The sequence below is a fragment of the Anas platyrhynchos genome, chromosome 2, assembly GCF_047663525.1.
Source record: "Anas platyrhynchos isolate ZD024472 breed Pekin duck chromosome 2, IASCAAS_PekinDuck_T2T, whole genome shotgun sequence".
NCBI lineage: Eukaryota > Metazoa > Chordata > Aves > Anseriformes > Anatidae > Anas > Anas platyrhynchos.
The window spans coordinates 76,393,887-76,419,409 of NC_092588.1; the positions used below are offsets into that span (position 1 = coordinate 76,393,887).

Genomic DNA, 25,523 nt, shown 5'->3' on the forward strand with positions numbered 1-25,523 from the left:
GCTGTCCCCACTAGCAAAAACTTACACAGATTTGTGATGTTTCTATGAGTTCTTTATTTATCTCCCAAGTATTCTGTTTTCAGTTCTCTCTTTGACATAATTCACCTTACTTTTTTTTTTTTTTTTTTTTTTTTTTTTTTTTTAAATTCCTGCTGGAAGATTACATTTTCTCTGCTGGAAAGAGACTTCTTTCTCCTTTTCCTTGTCACCCCATATTCTACCTGACTTTATTCTCCCTTCCTCAGCACAGGAAAGGCTGCTCCTCAGGAAACAAACAGACTTGATCTTCTTTGTCCTGGGGATTTGCCAAGCCAGACCAGGGAAGAACCATGAGGTATCGGTTTGAGTCTCCACTCAACACTGAAGAGAGGGAAACATGGAAAGCTACAACTGAAGTTAAGTTACAACTGAACAGAGGCCCTAAAAGTCTCTTTACTTCTACATAGCTCTTGTTTGTCAGGCAGTACATCTCAGAATTAGTTGTCTTCTTTAACTAACAATTTAAGCAATTATGGAGCTAACTGTGCAGGCCTTAGTCAGGCAAGACTCCTGCTGAGTTTTTAAACTGACTTTTCTGCAAATTTTGCCTTTCTAGACTTTATGATCAAGCACAAGAAAAATAATAACTGTGTTTCCTCTCTTTTGTATCTTGGTCAACTCTCACACAAACTGTAATAAGTATTTTCAAACAACCTCCTTGTGCTCTGGGATTCTCTGCTGAAGCAACATGCTGACTAAGCCAATGAATCATAGGAAGTTCTGTTTCCAAAATGGATGAGGCCGTTATCTAGCTAAGTCCTAACAAACTTACAGTGTCAGGCATTACTTTAGAGTTTCCCTAAAGTTCTATTTCTAACTCAAGAGTTTAGTCATCAACAAATACAGAAGTTTAGGTTCATGAGATATAATATTAAGTTTTATATTTATTCAATACCACAAATACAATGAACTATATTCACTTTTTATGAGAAGCTCCTTTTGGTCCAGATTTGACCCTTATTCACCCCTTGTAGTATTTCAGTCTCCTGCATAATGGAATAATTTCCTGACTAAGCTTCCCAGAGTCTGGGCCCTTGAGCAACAGTAGAAATGACAAGGGAATCTCTAAGATTATTTAGAAATGTCAAGCCCAGAGATGTAGCAGCAAGTGCTTTCATTTTTTTCAATTTTGTTAACAGTAGTATTGAATCAGCTTTACACTGAGAAAATAACGGATCTATTTCTGACAACTGTAATAACTGAGGTTCGTGAGGTCTATCCCAGTTGTTAGCTGAAGTTCTGCAAAGTCAGTGAAAGTTTATAAAGTGTTCCATAACTCCTAACAACTTAAACAGATGGGAAAAAGTACAAACGAGAGAGAAAAGAGAGAGAAAACATGTAAAAACAAGTAATACCAGACCATGGACACCATAAAAAGACTGCAATGAAGCCACCTTTGGTAAACAAAAGCATCACAGAAATGAATGAAACAAAATTGGTGTGTTGGAAATGTAGTCTGTTCAATACCCTTAATTTCTGCCTTTTTTATGGTCTTTAAAAAGGCAGTTTGAGAGGAACAAGTGGACATGGAATCCAAACATAGAGAAGGCCACTAACATTTATTTTTTTTTTTACTTCTCCAAGGATATTACTAAATTAGCTCATTATAAAGTTAGCAAAGACCCCTTCCTGATTAATGTGAGGCTGTCCTCTTCCCTCTTATCTTCCAAGAATCTAGAAGAAAGACTTCGGTGATAGAACCTACTATAACTGAGCACCAGCCATGGATGCTAAAAAGCAAGCCAAAAATCATACTTCTCCTACCATTATGATTTCACTATTTCCCTGGCCTGGGTTAAAGAGGACCTTAAATGTCATCTATTTTCAACCCCCCAGCTCTGGGCAGGGTTGCTAACCACTAGAGCAGGCTGCCCAGAGCTGCATCAAGCCTGGCCTTGAATGCCTACAGGGATGGGTCATCCACAAACCCCCTGGGCAACCCGTTCCAGTGCCTTACCACTTTCCAAGTGAAAAACTTTCTCCAAATTTCCAAACTAAATCTCCCCTGTCTTAGTTTAGAACCATTCCCCTTTGTCCTATCACTACCAACACATGTAAACACGTGTTCCCCCTCCTGTTTATTTGCTCCCTTCAAGTACCGGAAGGCTGCAATGAGGTCTCCCCAGAGCCTTCTCTCCTCCAAGCTAAACAAGCCCAGTTGCCTCAACCTTTCTTCATAGGAGAGGTGCTCCAGCCCTCTGATCATAGTAATAGATTCTTACATTAAAAAAAAAAAAAAAAAGGACATTGATGGCTTTTAGCCATAGTTTCCAGTTTTGCAACCAGATTTGACTCTTGCTTTTTGTTTTTGTTTTTTATTGTTGGTGGTATTTTTTAATCAATATTTCTTATTTTAACTTGTATTTCCTAGTTTCTGTGAAATTGTAAGAAAGTAGAGATATTGCTACTTAAAACCAATTTACTATTACCATTACCAAAACCCATCTGATACAATGTTATAATGGAATAGCAATATAAATGTTGGTAATTCATTAGGCTTATTTATCATTTTAGAATAAAAGGTAGTGGTGCAGAAGCTCATTTATAACTGAGAAATCCAATATGACTTCAGAACTGCTAAATCATGCCACTGAACAAACCACTCTTTATGGACTGTGGCAGTGAGGAGAGAAGAGAGTCTTAGGTGAGAAATAAGAGGACATCAGACCACTACACAGAGACAAAGGTCAGCATTCATACTGCAAGCCGCTGTTGTCTAATCCACTTTTGCCGATTTCTGAAAAGGTTTTTGCCTTTGTTTTCCTTGCCAAAACAGTTGTTGATGACTGATGAATGCTGCTCAGAATAAACACATTTTTCTGTGTCAGTGAACAACAGACACTAGGCTTCCCTCATGACTAGTGATAGAGAATGTAACTGAAATATGTTATCTAAAAATATCCCTAAAACAGCTTCAGATAAATTTTAATTTGATATAGGGGTGGGTGAGTTATGGAGAGCTACACATTGTAGATCTACCTTTATACGAATAGTATGAAACAGTAAGGCTTTTCCAAATCTTGTTTAAGTAACAGTTTAGGATATCAAGCTTTCCAGTTTTTCACTAGCTAAGGTTACCAAGGTATACCAAAAATGCCTCTTCACTTTATAGTGGGATCTCAGCATAAATACAACTTAAAGTGAAATTATTCTGAAATTATATAATTTTGTTAATGCTTAGGTGATTTTTCCATGAATTATTTACAAACCTCTGTTCCTTAGACATGCTCCCAACTGCCTATTAAATGCATAATTGAAGTTATCCCACCTTTCTTTTGCATTATCATGCACTTCTCAGGACAAGGTCTTTACACTATTTCTTGTCACAGTCTTACCCCATTGAACCATTTATTCTTATGCTTTTAACTTGGACAGAATTCATCCCAGGGCATATGACAATTTAAGTATTCAATTATATTTTCACAGCTAAAGTTTAAAAGTTTTGAGTTTGATGCATCACTGTGTAAATGTCATGTCTATTTTTTTTAAATCACCCAGTATAATATGGCACATCAATTTATATTAATACATTGAATGTAGTATCTATATTTTATTTATTGAATATTATGTGTGTCTCCTCCTTAGGAGACAAAACTATTTATATCCTATGTTAATCAGAATTTAAATAAACATATCTGCTTTCTGACAGATTGCTTTATGTTGAAGTTGGGTCCCATTAGCCAGTTGTTTAATCGTCATTCATCACAGTGAAATAGCATTGATTGATTATATTGATAGAATCTATTGATTATTGGACCTTTAACAATCTGGAGGTGCAATATTTCCTTACCATCTGACACTATGATATATTTAGTTGCTAATACATTTCTATTCTGAAACTCATGTTATGAGCCAATTTGGTTTCATATTCCTGAAATCATGTCTTACTGTAAAATGCAAATACTGACTGGCCATGAACGTTTCATTTCTTAATGTTGTTAAACCATCATGAAAATTACTTAACTAAAAAGTTTTTACTTTTTCAGCCTCTAATGTTCAAACCATATTATATTCTTTAATAGCAAGAAACAGCTCCAACTCCTTATTCAGTGTCATATGTTAGCTCTAAGTTTGATTTTTACCCTATTGTTCTGTACACAGTACTTGCAAATTATGATCGAGTTAAATGATTTAAGTAAATTGAAAATAAGTCAAATCTTTGTCTGCAGTATGACCAACTACTCTCATACCATGAGTTTCCTGTCATTATTACTTGCTATATATAAAATTCTTCAACCACATTTTGGCTCCTAACAATGCTTAGCCAATTTGAATTAATTTTTCATCGTACTCTGAAATAAAAGTTGTGCAAAGTAATCTCCAAAGAGCATTGAGGTTCACATAAATGGAAGACAAGGTGATATTTCAGTTCATATTAAACAACATATTGATTTTCCACAAGAATTCTGGTCTTTGATTCAGCAGTGCACTCTCATGACAGCACTATAGGAATATACTCATTCATGGATAGCAATCCTCAAACTTATCATTCTGGCTGAAATTAATGTTATAATGGACAGTTCAGATGAAAGTAAAACTGATTAAACACAAAAGAGATTTATGTAGTGTTTGTGTTTGTAGCATTTCAAATTATACCTTCAGAAATATGCTACAGAGGCCTTCTTAGACTGGAAAACATACAGAGGGAGCTGACAGAAACAACCTAGAAAAACTCTACTGTGATAGCTACTGTTTTTGTTCCTTGTCTTTGTTATAGCTTAACAATAAGGAAGAGGAGTTTTGCAGTTAGGAGGACGGGGCTGTCTTGTTGCAGGTAAGACTTCTGAACAAAAGGTAACGTTCATAAACTAAAAAGTATTGTTTATTTTGTTACATATTGTTTATTATCAACAGAAAATTGTTTATATTTCTGTTTTCTCCACTTTCAAGAAGTTTGAAGTATTGCAGTTCCTATAAGAAAGGAAATTCTATTTTCTTTACATGCAAAATACACAGACGTATACAGGGTGTATGCATGCAGAAACACGCACACACATATCTGTATATGCTTATCAGTCTGTGAATAATTTCAGATAAATTAGGAATACTCCTATAACAGTATTCTTCTTCATACTCTAAGATCTTTCAGGAATGCTAGTACAAATGGGACCCTCTGATAAACACTTAAACACTGGAATTAGGAATTACAAGAAAATGGGAGGAAATCGTTGGAGAGGCAAATTTGCTTTGTCTGAAGGAGGCTAAGGAAAACAACCTGTTATCCCGTGCCATCTGTTGGGAAAGGCCTGGAAGGAAAAATATGGGTATGAGGCCTTTTTCAGGGTAATGAAAAATGATACCTGCAGAGATGGGAGGCAAAGAAATAATTATGAGCACATTGGGTAAGTAAAGTCCCTGTGCATGATGGTAGAAGTGTCAAGGACAACAGAAGCAGTGTCCCTTTGACGTGCTGTCACATCCATTTACTCTCACTGAAGAGCCTGCCAAAACAATGCAAGGTCTTTCTTTATTTCTTTTCATTAGTGAGGAGTATCCAGGTGGATTATGAACAAAAGCAGTTGGGAGAGCCACTTAGATGGTTTGGTTGTCTTTTGGTGAAATGGCTATGCTACCATGAAAATTTCTTGTGGCTTAATACAGGCGGTAGAACACATTAATTAAGAAAAAAAAAAAAATTGCAGTTTGATCATCCCCAGTGATGATCATCCATTACATGGAAAATGGATGTTAGCTTCACTAGCAGAATACAGTCCAATAGTTTAGCACAGAAAATCCATACTTCAGCATTATAGGAATCTCTATTTTTTAAGATTGTAACCAAAATTGTGAGTAAATAGAAGGAAAATCCCAGTCTGAATAATATTTTTGTCTGGCCTATGAGAGCACATGGTTTTGCCTTTTTTAACCATCATTTCACTATAAAATATTTTTCTTAACAGATGTGGGAAAAATTTTGCAGATCTAGAATTTAAAGGAAATTTAGTGTAATGCAGTTTCTAAGATAGAATGGCAATTACCCATTATTTTTTTTTCAGTCATTAAAGAATAAAAGAATTTAAATGAGCTTGAAGTAGAAGAACATATAAATGAAATTTGACCGAGCAGAATATATCGAAGCAATCCACAGCCTGAGAACAAAAGAAATCTTACAAGATCATATTAAAAGAGAGAGAAACTGCTATACAGAAGAAGGAAAGCTGCAATACAAATGAGGGTGTTTGGATGCTTAGGCAGCATTGATTTCTTGAACTGTTGCTCACTCTTCTCCAGGTAAGCAGCAGTCAGCCAGAAGCATCCCATAAGTCACATCTGGTCCAGAAGCTGCTGTTGGACTCAGCTAACATGTCAAAAGCAGTTAATGCTATAGGCTCCTAGGTTTTGATCCACAATACTTTACCACACTCATGGCTAGATTTTTAGTTGTAAATAAACACCTTAAAAAACAGATTGAGGTCATAGACCCACAGGTTTATTCAGTTAGGAAAGAACCTTGGGAGACCATGTAGTCCCAAATTCATTCTCAATGCAGGGTTAACAGACCACACTGCTTTGGGCTTTGTCCAAAGCTTTCATTTTAGGAAAAAAATGCTTCTTACTCTAACATGAACACATAGTCTGCTAGTAAACGTTTTGTTAAGCTGCTTTGTTGACTCAACTGTAGGTTACAGTTTTAGGGTAATGGTTCTTCCTTCTGGATATTAACAAAATTAAAATTTTCTGCTTGATCTTCCTTCATAAATAGAGGACAAATGCTTAGTTTGGTGCTACTTAGCATTGACACTCTTAAGAAGTGGCATGTTACATTGTGAAATTTCAATTTGAGTAAATGAGAAGAACTTCCTAATACATTTATTCTACAGATAGTTACTTTCTAAGACTTATATTATTAATCATTTAAATACATTTCCCCTTTCTAAAATACGTCAAAATTAGGATCTATAAAAATTAAAATTAATAAAAATTTTGACATGTATGGCATCAACTATAAGAGCAGAGTAGTGTATAATAATTGGAGTGTGTTTTTTTTTTTTGTTTTGTTTTGCTTTCTTTTGTTTTTCTGTGTGGAAGATGAGATTACATCTTTACGAAGAAGAAAAGTTGGAACTAGGCTAAATTGTTGCTTACGACTTGATGTGAAACACTTCAGGTTACTGTTTTTTCATCTTTCCAAATACAAGATTAATGCTATTTAAGCAAATGAAAAAAAAAAAAAAAAAAAAAAAAAAAAAGAAATCATATAAACTAGTACAAGAAAAGAGTTGAATTGTTTTAAGTATTTTACAGATTTACATGATAATTCTTGAGATATGTTTAATCTCAATGCCATTTCCTCACGTATCAAAATATATAGTTTTAATATTTTTTTTGCCTCTATGAATCTTAAATATATTTCCTCTACATTAAACTCACTGAGAGCATGAGACTGTAGCCTAATGCTTGTGCTTACAGGAGAGCAGTAAATAATATGCAGAAAAAAACAAGAATTAGAACACAGGAAAACATAATCATTTTCAGCCTATGGATTCATACTTCCCATTTTCTCTATTTTTAATGTGGTAAATTCTGACTTTAATTCTGAACTGGGGGACAGTGTAACTAGGAAATGTGGTTTCTAAATCAGGGTTCTAAATATAGTGACAAAAATATCAATTTAGATACTTTCTTTTAATTTTTTTGACCTTATTTATGTTAAAAAAGGCTACAAGTGTGAAGAGAGAATTGCTGTGCTTTAACTGCTAGGATGGACATTAACAAACTACCTCAAGGAAAAATGACCTGATATTTTATGCTTGTAGCAGTGAAATGGTAATTCTATTTTCAGCACAAGTGGAGCCTTATAACTGGATATTCTATTCAAGAGCTTCTCAATCTTTTTTCGCTTTACATCTCAGTACATGTAATCACACTTTCCACAGCTTTCCATGACCCTGCAGTCAACTCTTTGCAGCAACTCATCCTCAAATTCAGAAGTCCTCCAGAATATTTTCAGCATGTTTTCCAGAGACACAGAAGGAACACCCGTGACCCCAACAAAAAACACTGTTCTCTGCTCTGGTCATAGGACTATGTGACTCATAAGCTGAGATTTTCTGATCTTCACAAAAATTGGCGGACTAGATGAGTTAGGGGAAATGCTAAAATATTTCAAGACTTTATCTCTTAAAAAAGCGGAGGGGGAAGTGTGAAGATCAAGCAGATGGAGATTGTCAAAAGCCTTTATTAATGTATGATTTTATGTATCACACTATATGAGGCACTGATACACTCAATCTTTTTACTGCTCCAGATATATAATAGATAGGTTTTGTGTTGTCTGGAATGGCTGATAAACATAAAACACCTTTTGTAATTGCAAGAAAAAAAGCAATAAGAGTTATTACACACAAAGAAGATTTATAATGTTGCCACAGGGCACATTACAAACTAACAGGAAAACAAATAAACATTAAAGGCCAGAAGATGATGACTTTATTGTTCTTCAAGGTCTGCCCTCACCATATGGTCTATCTAACAATCTTTGATTGTTTTTACCTTTCCCAATTTTTTATCATCCCTTTGTGCTACAGACATAAATGTTAGGAAAATTAACCACTGGTACACTCTGATAAGATGTTTTTCAAATATAAAATGAAAAACATTTCAGCATTTTTCCCTTTGAAAATACAACTAGCTTCATTTTGTATCTAGGTTTAAAACCCTTTTTTGTTTGTTTGTTTGTTTGTTTGTTTTCCAGGAGCTGCCAAATGCTGTCCAAAATAATGCCTAACTGTATCTTACAACATACGAATGTCTGTTTTGGTGCAGTCAGAAACAGGTACTATCACAGCATTGAAAATCAGACAGGCAAGAGGGAAAAAAGCCTCTTCAGCACAGGTGATGGTAGCTGTTGTGCAGGCCACATACTCCGGACTGTTTGCATTCAGAGCACATATGGCCTATATTTTCCATCCCAGCCCCTCTGCTACCTATTCCTAGCACATTTACCTTCTTCCAATTACAGCCTTCTCCTGCCCTACAGAGTTTCCATGTGGCATGGTTGGTCTGAGACTCTAAGATGTCAGGGATGTTGCCCTGTTCTGCTGGGTACTCCTCAGTAGTTTTAGCAGGCTCTGTGTTCCCCTTTGAACCCTGCTGGTCACACTCCTTCCTTCTTTTTCTCTGGCTGTAGTTACTCTCTGCCATTAGATGGGACTGGGCAGCCCTGGCTCCAAAGGTGGAGAAGATGTTCTTTCCAGGAACTAAAAGGGGAGCTGGCCAGAAACTTTTAACCTGCTTCATGGAGGTGCATTTTTGGAACTACCTCCCTCCTTCTTCCTTTCAATACAGATATGGGTGGAAGGATTTCCAGGCCCCTATCTCATCATTTAAGTAATGGGAGAAGGCCATTGCCTTGTATTGTGAGTGGGCACAGAACATATGCTTCCCGATTCCTTTCTTCATGTCCTGTTAGATATAGTGGTGTGTGTATGTGTGTGTGTGCTTGCATGGGTGTGGCCCAACTTTGGGAGGCCCTTTATTACAGCTCACTCTTTTCCTATGCTTTGTGCTGGTGAGGTAAATCCTTTTGACAGAGCATAAAGAAGAAGGTGTGGTGGCTTTAGTCAGCTGGGCAGCTAAGCTCCACCACAACCACTCTCTCACTCCTCCTCCTCAAAGGCAAAGGGGTAGAAAATGCGATGAAAAGGGCTCAAGGGTAATAAGATAACGACAGGGAGATCACTCAACAATTATCATGATGGGCAAAACACACTCAGTGTAGGGAGATTAATAAAATTCATTGCCTATTACTAACAAGCTAGAACACTGAGAAACAAAGAAAACAAACTGCAAACAATTTCCCACTATCCACCCTTCTCCATGTCCTCCCCCCAAGAGGCAAAGGGGAACAGGGAATGGGGGCTGTGGTGAGTCCTTGACACTTCATCTCTGATGCTCCCTCATGGTCCCTCCCTGCCCCTGCTCCACACGAGGTCCCTCCCACGGGATGCCGTCCTTCCCGAACTGAGCCTGTGGGGGCTTCCCACAGGCAGCAGCTCCTCAAGCACTGCTCCCACACGGCTCCGTCCCACGGGCTCCATCCATCCATCCATCCCCCAGGAGCAAACTGCTCCAGCACGGGTCCCCCACGGCTGGGCGGCAGCTCCCCCCAGAGCCCCTGCTCCTGCGGGGGCTCCTCTCCACGGGGGGGCTGCAGCTGCGGCCCGGGGCCTGCTCCTGCCCTGCGGGGGCTCTCCATGGGCCGCAGCCTCCTCCAGGCCACATCCACCTGCTCCACCGGGGGCTCCTCCACCCACGGGGGGGCTGCAGCGTGGAGATCTGCTCCGTGGGGGACCCATGGGCTGCAGGGGGACAGCCTGCTCCACCGGGGGCCTCTCCCTGCACAGCCTGCAGGGGAACTGCTGCTGCCTGCCTGGAGCAACCCCTGCCTCCTGCTGCACTCACCTGGGGGGCTGCAGGGCTGCTTCTCCTCTCTTTCTCCCTGGGAAGCAGCTTTTGTTGTTATTTTTTTTCTCCTTTCTTAAATACGCTCTCACAGAGGAACAAGCGACATCGTTTCCTGGCTTGGCTCTGGCCAGCAGTGGAGCCGTTATCTAACGGGGGGCAGCTTCTAGATTCTTCTCATGGAAGCCACCCCTGCAGTCCCCCTGCTACCAAAACCTTGCCACGTAAACCCACCAGAGCAAGTCTTTCGGTGAAGAAATTTTTCATGATAACCAACTGAAACCTCCCCTGGTACAACTTGAGGTTTTTTGTTCTTGTCTTGTCACTTGGGGCTTGGGAGAAGAGAACGATCCCCACCTCTCTGGAGCCTCCTTTCAGCTTCCTGTAGAGCACAGGAAGGTCTCCCCTGAGCCTCCTTTTCTCCAGGCTGAACAAGCCCAGCTCCCTCAGCCGCTCCTCACCAGACTTGTTCTCTAAACCCTTCACAAGCTTCAGAGCCCTTCTCCGCACACGCTCCAGCACCTCGAGGTCTTCGCTGAACACAGTGCTCGAGGTGCGGCCTCACCAGAGCCGAGCACAGAGGGACAACCGCTTCCCTAGTCCTGATGGCCACTCTATGTCTGACACAAGCCAGCTGTAGAGATATTTATATGCATATATATTCAGCACTAGTACATGTTCCTTGGAAAACCGGTCAAACTCTCTTCAAACCCCGTACATTGATGGTTTCCTCTAACTGGCACTGATGCTTCAGCTGGATCCTCTAAATCCCATGTTACTGCTTCTGCTTCCTAAGCAGGTGACAGAAACTCCTAAGCGGAGAGCAGAGGAGTTGTAGTTCTGTATCCAGGAAATATTTGGAAGTTTGGAAGATGCTTCCCTTGCTCAGCTGCCATCCCTACGTTAATCAATCAGCCAATCTTTTGCCTTCCAGCAAAAGTCTTGATGCAGTTCTTAAGGCAAGTTATTTCTGAAAATCCTCAGCCACCTCTGTGCACGCCAAACCTTTCATGGCACTGTGCAATGCACGGATGGCAGCGATAAATCAGGTTGTGGAAGGAATGGCAACGCGTGGGGAGGGACTTTTCAGGTGGCTTCGCGCTGTTTTGCAGGTCCCTGAATTAGAGCTAATGAGGAAACAAGTGGTGGAAACAAAACCTTGAGGGAGGCGTGGATAAAGAATTGGCTACAGTGTTAAAGAGGACCTTTGGGCAGTGGGCAATTGCTGGCTGGCTCCAGGCGCGTGTCTGAGGGTCTCTGACCAACTGTATGATAGATTCGGGCGTGTGGACAGCACGTGGGGCTACGGGGAGAGGACATGTAGTAGTGAAAAAGGGCAATAAACGCCTCCTGTTCAAGAGCCATCAGGAGTCTGTGTCTTGCGTCCCTTCAGCAACACAAAGATTTGGCTCCAGATCCAAAATGTCATGTATTTGGCAATTTTATTTATGGTAGCACTCCCCACCCCTCCCATCTGCTCTTTTCCCTTCCCTCCCCTCCCCTCCCCTCCCCTATGCTCCCTGTCCCGACACTCTGTTACACTCCCCTCCCCTCCCCTCCCCTCCCCTCCCCTCCTTCCCCTCCCCTCCCCTCCCCTCCCCTACACACCCCTATACTACCCTATACACCCCTACACTCCACTCCCCTATACTACCCTACCCAACCCTATACTACTGTACACTCCCCTCCCCTATACTACCCTAAACACCCCTACACTCCCCTACACTCCCCTCCTCTATACTACCCTACACACCCCTACACTCCCCTCCCCTCCCCTCCTCTATACTACCCTACGCACCCCTACACTCCCCTCCCCTATACTACCCTACACACCCCTACACTCCCCTCCCCTATACTACCCTACACACCCCTACACTCCCCTACACTCCCCTCCTCTATACTACCCTACACACCCCTACAATCCCCTACACTCCCCTCCCCTCCCCTATACTACCCTACACACCCCTACACTCCCCTCCCCTCCCCTCCCCTCCCCTATATTACCCTACACTCCCCTACACTCCCCTCCTCTATACTACCCTACACACCCCTACACTCCCCTACACTCCCCTCCCCTACACACCCCTACACACCCCTATAATCCCCTCCCCTATACTACCCTACACTCCCCTTCGCTACACTACCCTACATTACCCTATGCTCCCCTCCCCTATGCTCCCCTATGCTCCCCTCCCCTATCCTACCCTACACTCCCCTAAACTCCGCTGTCCTACACTACCCTATACTCTCCTACGCTCCCCTCCCCTCTACTATGCTACACTACACTACACTACACTACACTACACTACACTACACTACACTACACTACACTACACTACACTACACTACACTACACTACACTACACTACACTACCCTCCCCTCCCCTCCCCTCCCCTCCCCTCCCCTACCCTCCCTTCCCTGTTTTTTATTCCCTCCCCTCCCCTCCCCTCCCCTCCCCTCCCCTCCCCTCCCCTCTCCTCCCCTCCCCTCCCTTCTTTTTATTCCCTCCCCTTCCCTCCCCTCTTGTCTTCTTTCTTTCAGGTAAGTTCAGATCGCTTCAGCCGTTCTCGTAGCTCATATCCGTGGCTGATTCACGGGAACCCATCAGCAGCAACCAGAAGCGCTCCAGCTGCTTTGTCACTAGTTGAGCAACAGTCTCCAACTGGGAATCGCTGACTTTGTTGTGTGGCTCAGACAGGTGCCTTGCAGTTCCACCCTGGCCTGGACGTGTCCTCTTGCTGTGTCCCCACCTACATGGCAGTTCTGCTTAGAAGCAGCAGCAGGCTTTTGAAGATGTCCCACTCCTTCCATTTTCAAAGGTTTAGCTTGGCTAGCCGGGTGGTGTCTGTCAATAGAAGACAACAAAGAGATTTGGGTTAGAAACAGCTAACTGAGTAGTTCCTTCCCACAAGGGCAAGGAATATTTACCCGTTCCTAATGGAGGCTGCAGTGTCAGAGATAACGACAGGTCCTTCCGAGAGCTTTGAAATATCCCTTGGGGATGCTGAGTCCAGAGGACCAGAGCAAACCTGTCTAAAGTACACCGTGGAATCACTCGGAATGACTTCCTAGCAGAAGCATGTGTCCGATACGGCTTCAGCTGGTTGCAGTGTTCTTCTTCACCTAATACCTAAATTCAGATAAGAGGTCTCAATGCAGATGGAAAGATTGAGAAATAGAGAAATCACTGATGTGCTTTGAGAACTTCTAAGGACTGAGAACTAAAGAAATCCAATGTTGTAACATTAAGGATCGGTTAGAAAAACAAACGTTAAAAACAAGTAAAGGAGAAGAACAAGTAAGCTTTCTTAAAGTATCTACTGTATTTAAAGGATCTTTAAACAAGTAAAGAAGTAATGAAATATATACGCAGAGAGATAGATAGAGAGATAGATATGCAGAAACCTAAGAAACTGCTGCGCAGGTTAGCTTCTTGCTCTCTTTTCTAAAAGTCCTAGTGAATACAGCATCTGTGTGCGTTACAAGCATTGCCCTCAGTCCAGCACAGGTACACACGAGAGGTCAGCCTGCAGGTTGCGGAGGCAAAGCAACTGCTCTGGCTGGATGTGAAGAGCCAAGACAGAAGTTGCTGTCAGGGAAAAGATACACAGAGGGGATGAAAAAGACGGAGTGTGCTTCCGACCTTCACAACTTCTAAGCAAGTGGAGATGAGGTTGTGGAAGAACCAAATAAGCTGTTGATCGAGAAGCAGCCTGAAGATTGCCCTTAAGCAGGGCCTTGCATTCTTCATTTTTGTAGCATTGCTTGCCTTCAAGTGCACGATCATGATTTGATTAACTTTCTACCACTACAGAAATGCACCGGATTCTTTCACAAAACTTACGGGTGGTAATTGGAAATACTGGTCAGCATTCTCTGTTTCCTTCGTCATCTCAATTCTCTTTTGGCCTGTGAAGCTTTTCAGATCAGAGGAGAAGATCCGCTGTAATACGGAGTTTTGGATCCTGCAAGGAAACGAAGAATCCTACTGACAACTCTTTTCAACCTCACCTGCAACCATCTCAGAAAAGAATACCGAAAGAACACCGCTTTATCATGGGAAGCATACATTTGAGCATAGGTGTCCTATAGCTGAAGCGAGGTGAAGCAGGTTCCAAACAAGGTGAAGGAGCACACCCATAAGCATTTCCATTAAGCCGTGTTTGCAAACAAATGGTTTAAAGACTTAGGTTTTCTTACAAGTGAAGAATGAAAAAACAGAAAGAAAGAAAATTACCCGGACGTACAGTTTTCCTCTAGCTTGCTTTGCTTCTTTCAGAATCTGAGTCTTGAGTGACAATCAGGGAGCAGCATTGTGCAGAAATGCCAAAGCCTCCCCAGCTTGTTGTACCTTCATCAACAAGGGCTTTGATACTGCTGCCTCCTCAGCAACATCAGCCATTTCCTAGGAGAGCTGGTGTCCACCAGGTCAAATAGGAATGGGAAATCCCTCTTGCCACAACTTCACACTCACACCAGAGTTGGCAGGACAGGCCGATGGACAGAGAAGTGTCTGTAAGAGTGTTAGAAAACAGACTTTAGATTTCTGTCCACCCAGGAAAAATTACTTGCTCATCCCTTCAAACTGACCTCTAAGTAGAAGGAGGTGATCCCAAGCTGTTTCCTGACATCTATGCTGCAAAGTCATCCAGTGTGACATGTTACTGTACCAGCCTGTGACGAACAGAAACAGGAGTTTGAGGTTATGCTGTTGGATTAGAATTAAGCTCAAAGAGTTAGTCCTTTGGTATGTTTTTTGTCTGCAAGTGTTTTCACTGTTTCCCAGACAATGTCTCCAGCAAGCTAGCTGCTTGCTTCATTTGTTCTGTTCTGTTCTGTTCTTTTTGATTCTGTTTTGTTTTGTTTTCTCAGCAAGGATTCTTAGAGAAATGAGATTAAAGTGATCATATTGTATGTCCATCCATCCCTCCCTCCCCTTCGCTTGTCCAGAGCTTTTACCTCGTCCACCAGCTTGAATGAACTCGGTCATAGGCGCAGTTGTGCCAAAGCCATTGTGTTGCTAGGCGTGTTGTGAGAACAGACAGCTAAGTAGTGGGGAGAGGACGTGCTGCTGTCTGCAGTGTGACCTCAGCGCTTACCAAACAGTAGGGAATACACAGAGAAGGGCCTTAGGAAAACTTCAAGCACCAGATACATTTATCTGGAAACCATATTTCCCAAGATAACGCTGGACACAACTGCATAATCAAAATGGATTCATTTCTTGGTTCATCCAACTCCTAGGCTTTAGTTTTAAAAAGTTTCTGTCTTGGCTTAAAGCACTCTTCCAATCTCTATTTCCAGTTACTAGGATTTCCTGAAATAGCTCATCCCATTTTTTTCTTTGTACCATCTCCCAGTCTCTTTGTTTTCCTCTCCCCGAGAAACTTAGAGCTGCTCTCTTCATACTTGACAACTAGATATGGAGCTGTATCAGCCAGAAGGAAGTTTCCTTCTCACCTTCCGCTTCTTACGGTACCTGGACTCTTACCTTTACTCTTACTCGCCCTTCCTACATTAGCACAAAGAAAGCTGTTTGGGAGATCTGATGTCTTGTTTTCCAGAAGCTACCCTGAATCACCTTTACGAGAGCTGTCCCACGCTGCGAGCATAAGTCTTGCAGTCTGGCCAGATATTTGCCTTCTAAGTCGATAATGAAATCTGTCAAGTTAAGAACATGTAATTAATGGAAAGGAAATCCTTTTATTTTTCCCGTACATTGATGGTTTCCTCTAACTGGCACTGACGCTTCAGCTGGATCCTCTAAATCCCATGTTACTGCTTCTGCTTCCTAAGTAGGTGACAGAAACTGCTCCCTGTCCCTACACTCTGTTACACTCCCCTCCCCTATACTACCCTACACACCCCTATAATCCCCTCCCCTATACTACCCTACACTCCCCTTCGCTACACTACCCTACGTTACCCTATTCTCCCCTCCCCTATGCTCCCCACGTTCCCCTCCCCTATCCTACCCTACAGTCCCCTAAACTCCCCTCCCCTACACTACCCTATACTCTCCTACGCTCCCCTCCCCTCTACTATGCTACACTATGCTATGCTATGCTACACTACCCTATCCTACCCTCCCCTATCCTACCCTCCCCTAACCTTCCCTTACACTATCTTCCCGTCCCCTCCCCTCCAATCCCCTCCAAATCCCCTCCAACCCTGCCCTCCTGCTGCACTCACTTGGGGGCCGCAGGGCTGCTTCTCACTCCTCTCTCCCAGCATCTGTAACATCACAGATGTTTTTCCTTTTTTCAGTCTGCTCTCCCAGAAACCCAGGCAGCATCGCTCCCTGACTAGGCCATGGCCAGTATCTGGTCCCTTTTGGAGCCGGCTGGAGCTGGCTCTGGTCTGACATGGGGCAGCTGCTGGTCTCTGCTCTCAGAAACCACCCGTTCTGCCCCTTGCGACCAAAGCCTTGCCACATGAACCTAACAGAAAGTAGAATACAATGTGGCAGATAACATAGCCACTACAAAAACCCAGGAGCACCACTTCCGATGAATTTCCTGAAGGCAGACCAGTGTTTAGTTTTCTCTGCAAGTTATTGAAGCTATTGAAGTTTAGCTTAGTAAAGCTGGTGTTTTAGATTAACTTGTCTTTCAGTTGTCTTGTCTATGCAGTTTATATGAGATCTAACTAAACACCACTGGTCAAAAACGTTTTAAAGATGACCAGATGCAGATTAAAAGACATTATTTTATATACTACTTTGTGACAATTATGAAGTTTTTGGCACATCCTGAACAACAAATTGATTTAATAGGAATATTAAAAAAATATCCAACAACCAAACTGAAGAAAACTATTCATGAAAAAAACAGTCCCAGAATTGTAAAAAAAAAAAGAGATGTAGAAACACACTGCATCTTGTCTGCTACTCTGCTCTGCTTAAGTTCACACTGAACCAGAACAAGAGGAAATTACCAGTCAACCAAAGGGAAGATAATGAAATGGGATCATGTTATTGGCTAACGTGTTCATCATATAGTCATCTTGTCCCCAACTCTTTTCCTGAACTGTTGCTTCTGAGAAGATAATCAGCATTGTGAGAGATGTTGTCATTATACAGGGAAAAGCTTCTATTTGAGCCTCGATAATTGCCATTTATATCTATCAACAGAATGTATAAACTTAGTCAGTCATTGTGAATTCAGTCCAAAATAGATTCAAATAAATCTCCACTAAAGTTGAGAATATGATAATAGATTCCTTGTACTCAGGTTCTACTATATCCCAGGGATTAAAAGTCTTTAAAACAGAAATAATAGATCTTAGCATCAGTTAGGATATATGGCCGAAGTATACTAAAATTCTCATTTCTAGTTCTGAAAATAAACAAAGGAAATGAAATTTTGAAGTTTACTTCAGTTCTGATCATTATATTGAAGCTGGTAAGCCTAAATTTATGGCAAAGGAAAATTGGGGTGTGAAATTAAAAGACCTTAGATCATTATGAGCTACTTAGTTTACTCCAAATCCTACTATATTAAAATAGATCAGGATCTAAACGTTGATTATAATGGAAGAACTCTTCCTGCTTTACTCTAGGGCCTCATGTCATGTACAGTTCCTGTAGTTCATGCAGAAATACTGGAAGGAGTCCAGTGGAGAGCCACCAAAATGAGCAAGGTCCTGGAGCATCTCTCTTATGAGGAAAGGCTGAGAGAGCTGGGACTAGTCAGTCTGGAGAAGAGAAGGCTCAGGTGGGATCTCATCCATGTATATACGTGTACCTGAAGACAAGATGCAAAGAGGACAGAGCAAGGCTCTTTATGGTGGTGCCCAGTGCCAGGACAGGAGGCAATGGCCACAAACTGGAACACAGGAAGTTCCCTCTGAATATCAGGAAACACTTCTGTGCAGGTGGTAGAGCACCAGCACCAGTTTTTGTCCTGGTTTCAGCTAGGATAGGGTTAATTTTCCTTCTAGTAGCTAGTAGGGTGCTGTGTTGGGTATTTATGATGAGGAAAGTGTTGATATGCTGATGTTTTAATTGTTGCAGAGCAGTGCTTACACTAAGCCTGCGACTTTCTGGCTTCTCCCACTGCCCTGCCAGTGGGCAGGCTGGGGTTGCTGTAGGAGCTGGGAGCAGACAGATCCAGGACAGCTGACCCAAACTGGCCAAAGGTGTATTCCATACCATCTGACGTCATGCTGAACAATTGGGGTGGCTCTCCAGGGTGGGGGGACCGGCTGCTTAGGGATAGGCTGGGCATTGGTCAACCAGAGGTCAGCAATTGCATTCTGCATCACTTGTTTCGTACACATTATTATTGTTATTATTGTTATTATTGTTATTATTGTTATTATTGTTATTATTGTTTGTTATTATTGTTATTAATTATCCTTTCTTTTTTGTCCTAATAAACCGTCTTTATTTCAACCCACAGGCTTTCATTTTTTTTCTGATTCTCTCCCCCATCCCATAGTGGGAGGGGAGGAGGGTGTGTGAATGGCTGTGTAGTGCTTAGCTGCCGGATGGGTTAAACCACAGCAGTTGTCCAGAGACATTGTGGAGTCTTCCTCCTTAGAGGTCTTCAAAAGCTGTCTGGACATGTCCCTGCTGTAGGCGTCCCTGCTTGAGCAGGGGGGTTCAGTCAGATGACCTCCAGAGGTCCTTTCCAACCTTAACCATTCTGCGATTCTCATCTTCCTATTTTCATAGTATTAATGTTCCAATACCTTTCCAAAGGGTGAGCTTTTAAATGCAGAGAGATTCAAGATATAACCATTTCAAGCTTTCTTACTTAAAATTATTCTGATGATACTTGCATCTTTCTTAAATATATCTGTTTTTTTTTTTTTTTTTTTTTTCAGGTATTTTCAAAGCATTTCAATGATCCTTACACTTTTGTCACTTTTTTTTTTTTTAATTTATTTTTATTTTTTTTTCCCCACACAGCAGAAGGTAACATGACCATGCATACTCTAGGAAACTCTTCCAGATACATTTTAAAGTAAATATTATTAAGATCTCCATGTTAGTACCTGTTTTCTCTAATCCAAAAGAAGTCACAATCACTTTATTAGTCTGAAAACACATTCTGACATTTTCATTTGGATAACACTGAAGGTTTCTGGCTTAATTACTGGTTTCTGCAGTAATGCACAAGACATTATTCATAGGCTTTCTTCAGTTATTTAAATATAGTTATCACACCTGGTGAATCACTGTTTTTCCTTTTTTTTTTTTTTTTTTCAGATAAAATTGTGCTTATTTATGAGGTTTATTTTGTGGCAAAAAATGTTTATTTTGCTGTTACATGTAGCTCCATCTCTTTTTTAATGACAAAAGGACTAAAACCAGCCTAGAAGCACAAAATAAAACCAAACACTTTTGGAATAAGGAGTGTCTTGTTTTTGTGCATTTTTGCAGGAATTGTCCCCAGTGGCTTAAGCCTTGGCCTGGCCTTCCATTAAAACCAAAATAGTTTTGTTTCCTAATTTAGGCCTCTGCAAAGCTTTCAGCAGCCCCACCTCCCTTATCTGTCTTTGTGCAGTGTGAAGTACAGTACTGACAACATCTGCTATTTTCCTTTCAAAGAGTTAATAAATTTATTGATGCTGCACAGTGAATGCTTTTCTTTTTCACTCTTCCAGCTGTGCTTTTCTTCATTCACTGGTTTCAGATGAATAGTCTTTCAGCTCTTCTTTCTGTGAAGTTTACAGGGAATTTACAATTCCCAAAGAGCAACTGCTAGAACAATATCAGATATACTATTACAATCCTTTTCTCTTTCTTCCTGACTTTTAAGGTGTACATTTTGTGTCTGAGTTATCTTAATTTTATTTTTTTTTACTGGGGGGAAGGGGAGGGGAGGGGGGGCGGAATTTCACCACTTGATGCTGATTGCTTTAGGATGCAGAGGGAATCAAGCTACTTTGTGTGAGATGAACTCCTTGGCAGTTTTTCTGACTTTGCTCTTAAAGTGGAGAAAATAAGAGAGATGGGGCACTGTGTTGACAGGCACAGCCTCTCTGGAGTTGCATGAAGTCACTCTGCCTCAGCAGAGAGCTGCAAACTCCCATCAACAAATGGTTAAAACCACACATGTATACTGTGGGCTATTATTAGAAGAATAATTTCAGAATTGCTGCATTCATGTCATCTACACAGGCAATTCAAGGCTTATTATTATTTCTTGATATTTGATGACAAACACAGATACTTTTTTAGGGGAATAACACACAAGATTTTGATGGGAGTGGCTGTGAAAATAGAAAATAACTGCAGAAACAGGACTTTTTAAAAATCTTTTTATTTTTTCTCCCCTCTTCCTCTGAAGTAACAGATCTATGAAGCCACAGAACCCCAGAAGAGACAGCACCATATTAAGATCACACCCGATGATCTTTCGAGGTCTCTTCCAACCCCTACAGTTCTGTGATTCTGTGATTAGCAAATGCTATGTTATATGCTGCTATGGAGGGAATTGGAATCGGGTGGACATAAACATGAGTAGAGCCACACTATTCAGTGACATATAAACTTAATTTTAATAAATAAGGCCTAGTAGATGTCTAATAATTTCTGTTCCGAGATCTCTATTCTACAGCGCCCTCAGCCTTCTCATTCACAATATTCAGGGCCCTCCAGTTCAGCTGTGACCTGCACCACAGATCTGTGTAAACATGACAGTATTCTAACTTATCAACATGTCCAAGTCTTTGCTGATAGCCTGACCCCGATGTGTAGCTGTTCCACTTTGGGCTCGGTCTTCTTCACAGTGTCAGACTTCTATGTACAGCATTCCTTTTGTCCCCTTGCCCCACAGCTCCTCCCCAAGGGACTATTGTTTTCACTATGTATTGCTTTCCAAATTAGATTAGGTAAGGCTGTATTATTATTATTATTATTATTATTATTATTATTATTATTATTATTATTATTATTATTATTATTATTATTAATTTAAATTTCCCTACATGGTAAATCAGTTAGCATTTTTCATTTTTAACCTGGATTTCTACCACAGCGTAGTCTCCTGCCCCCTAACAGGTTACAAGGGTGTGAAGTTGCCAACAGTAATACTGAAGTTTATCTGTCCTTTTTTTATTTTCCAATGTATACTGGATTAATCTAGACAGTTAGAGCTGTGCATATGTCTGATCTCATGTATCTGAGCAGTACTTTCAGGTAAACTTTACCCCATGATACATGCTCTGAGGAATTTTAATTGCTGGGTTTGGAGTGAATAAGGATTTTTCTTCCAGCTCAGACTGGCTTAGACACTGTTTTTTTTTAATTATTTTTTCATGATCCTCTGCAGCACTGAGCAGAAGTTGTTGCCTGAAATCAACATCTTAACCTATCATTCTCAAAATGCTTCCATTCATTGTTGGAGCATCACACAAGAGTGTCCTCTTATTTTCCCTTATGCTTTCTGCAAGTCTGGGGCTAACACAGAGTCTAGAAATGTCTTTTGTTTGGGACATGATTGTATATACTGCTTAGACTAGGGAAAAAAAATGGGAATTTTTCATATGTTTGAAAAACATTTAGCTTATGGGATCCCCAAAAGCCAGAGGACATGGGGCAGAAAGTTGCCAGAACCCTGGGATAGGAAACTGTAACTCACAAAATCATACTAAAGCCTAAGAATGCTTGTTTGCTTATCCAACTGAAAATAGTTAATTGAAAAAAAGGGTGGGGAGAGCTTTTGCAGAGATGAGATGACAACTCCTCTGACAGTAAAGTATGGCAAATAACCCAGGTAAAAAACAATATAGTCAGGCTATTAAACCCCAAAACACTTTTCTTATTTAAATACATATTTTTATTTTTTATTATTGAAGCCATCTCCCTTGACTGTGCTGTCGCTTAAAATACCACTGCAATATGGGAAAAAATATGGTTTTTCTATACCATTGATTGTGCTCTGCATGAGTATAAATGGTGTCACCAGATGGAAGGCAGATCAATAGGTCAGAACTTACTGATGATATAAAAATTCCTCCAGGTTTCAAGATAAATACATCAAGTCTTTCAACTGTGGTTATAAAAAACTGCCCATTTTCTTTTTACAAGTTGTCTTAAAGAACTAGAAAACAGTTACTTACCTGGCAGTCTATTTCGCTATGGCAGTTTTATTGTCTTCTTTCTGGCATGCGATGGAAAGGGCATATATTTTCAGCATGGAATGGTTTAAGATATGAAAACACTAAGCTCCCAACAGCCTTTCATCAAAAAGAAAATCTCCCCTCCAAGGTCTTTTAAGAGAAACAAAACATTGAGATGCCATTGAAGCAAATGGATGCATACAAGCAATAAATACAATTTTAAATAAATAAATAGATAAACAAGCAGTCATGAAAAATTGCTCCACCTCTGGTGTGGCATCTCCTCTCTTGTTTTCTCTCAGTAGTAGTCTCATTCAGAAAGTCTATATGAACTGTGTAAGTTGTTGTGAGATGCAAGAATACATATAATTCCTCTGTAATCAGGCACACCAATGTAATGACAAATTTTAAAGTCTGGTTTCAGATGTCAGTTCAACTGAACTATATTGTATCATTTTTAGATTTTGCCCAGAGGATCAGTTATGGTACAATAAGGCTTCTTCACTGATGTAAAATAACTTTGTTCTATATTTTGGTTTGTTGGTCATTTGTTATGCGAGAAACTAAAGCACTATATGATGATACAGACAGAACATTATACAGAGGTAAGGTTGCAATGCCAATATACCAGGTTCTTTGAGAGAAGATAGAGAATTTAGTTTTGAATCTAACAGACATGCTCCAGGACTAAAAAGAATGAAAAACAACAGCAGCAAAAAATATAAAATCAATACATAAGAATGGTTGATGCTATTTTAAGCAAATGGAGAACTTGATTAACTAGTTTAACTATTTATTTTTCTTTCTTTTTATTCTTCCTCTCCTCTCCTCTCCTCTCCTCTCCTCTCCTCTCCTCTCCTCTCCTCTCCTCTCCTCTCCTCTCCTCTCCTCTCCTCTCCTCTCCTCTCCTCTCCTCTCCTCTCCTCTCCTCTCCTCTCCTCTCCTCTCCTCTCCTCTCCTCTCCTCTCCTCTCCTCTCCTCTCCTCTCCTCTCCTCTCCTCTCCTCTCCTTTTTTTTTTTTTTCTTTTTCTTTCCACTAATGTCCTCACAGCTCAGTTTTTCTATGCTTGACAATTGCAAGACAAAAGAAAACAGATCATAAACCTCAGGCATGTACACCTGATGACAGTAGGAGTCTCTTGATAAACATAAAGAAGAACAGGACCTGGTGCTTTTGTATGTTATGGGTGTGCCTACTGAAAATATGAGATTGAAAACTCAATAATCAATTATCAGTATTTAATCAAAAACATACAGTTCAGAATTAAGACACAGTAATGCAAACTCTAATGTTTGGGGACCCAAATTGTAATGTTCATGAGAGTGATGCATCAATTCAGCTTAGATTTGAACTTCCAGTAGACAAATCCATATTTGGGTGAGCTGTCTCAGGGCTTTCATCTCTCATAGCAAACAATTAAATCAAGTATATAGAACTTTCCAGAAAGGTGACTCACTCTGTTGAATGCTGCATATGTTATAACCTTGATAATGCCACTGGAATGGGTTATTTTTACAGGAAAATGTTATTTTGACTCTATGTAAGTGCCAATCTGTTTACTGAAAATAACAATTAGAATGCATCAAAGATGAATTTTAAAAATTGAAGTCATTGAAGTAAGCAACTTCAGACTGTGAATAAATTAATTTGAGCAGTGTAGTTTATTTTAATGACTTTTCGTATTCCATTAAATGACCAGAAAGGGTTCAACTTTCCTGATGTACTTCAGAATCAAGTATTTGCTTGCTTCTCAAAAGACCACGTCATTAAATATTTTCAAGTGACTTTTCTTATGAGAGCTTTCCTGCAAGGGTTCAGTTCTTTTGGGTCGAACTGCACCTATACAATTTATAAGGGCTCATCGTGTTCCCAGCTGAATAAACTGGAGTTGTGTACCAACAGATCTCAGTGAAGACATCCCTAAATGAATATTGAGATTTTTGCTTTGTCTTGCCCTTCATTTTCTTCCAGTGACTGTCAGTTTGTAGCATATATTTAACAATAATAATTGGTAAACAGCCATTAGGTATGAGTGACATGCAGCAATTTTACCCGTAGTCAGACAAGAATAACAGTTACAACCATTATATATCTTCAAACAGCCCTAGGAATATAGTACTGTAATTATGGAAGCTTTCTTGTGAGCAACTCTGAAGGTCTACTGGGTGTTATAATAATGTGAGTTTATTTTTATCCTGGTTTCCTAAGAATAAAGGTTTTATGCAATCATGTTGTCTGTATTCATTTATCTATTTTGTTCATGTGATCATTGAAGATTAATTTAATGCATAATTACAGTACCATAGGGATTTTTGTGATTTGAGGTGATAGCAAAGGAGTTAATTAGAGAAGTGGTTGTAAACCATTACTAATTAACTATACCACCAACCGTAATCTAGTAAAGCTGTGTTTGGTATTGACCAGTGTGAAATATATAGAAAAAAAAGTCTGGAAAAACTGGCATGTGATAAATGCACCTTTGGTCCTGAAGAGTCAGTTTACAAACTTTCATCTTCAGAATTCTGCCTAAAATTTAATTATGAGTACTCACCAAGCATGGAAACATCACCACTTTCTACAAAAAACTTAGTCCCAGAGCCATTCTGTGGCAAGGAATTATAGGAATTATTCCAGTGAATTACACACAGTAGTGCCAGATTAACTGCACCTTTTTGGTCTCCCCCACCCCCCCCAAAAAAAAAAAAGATAAAGGAATTTACCATTTTCTGACTTTTCTTCTCTCCTTTTTTTTTTTTTTTCTCTGGTATCCATTGTTGTGTTTGAAACTGATACATTTTTACTCTTCATAAATGTAGGGAGATATAATTGAGTGATTCACACTGTCTGAGTCTACTCCTTATATGTTGTTTCCCTTTGTAAGTAAGAAGACCATAACTGAACATTGTACTACAGCTGAGCTGTGTATTGAAGTATTCATTCCTTTGTACCTGGAAACATTATCATCCCAAGGCAAATACTTCATAATCTCTTGTCTTTATTGTGTTC

At 40.4% G+C, this 25,523-nt stretch overlaps 1 long non-coding RNA gene across 2 annotated transcripts in view; it reads right to left on the minus strand.

The window, feature by feature from the left end:
• LOC140001725 (uncharacterized) overlaps positions 1-10,575 on the minus strand; it is a 29,784-nt gene extending 19,209 nt beyond the window's left edge. For both annotated transcript variants that reach the window (XR_011807227.1, XR_011807228.1), the window contains exon 1: positions 10,444-10,575. This is a non-coding gene — a long non-coding RNA (uncharacterized lncRNA). The remainder of the gene's footprint in view (positions 1-10,443) is intronic.
• Between the last annotated feature and the right edge of the window lie 14,948 nt (positions 10,576-25,523).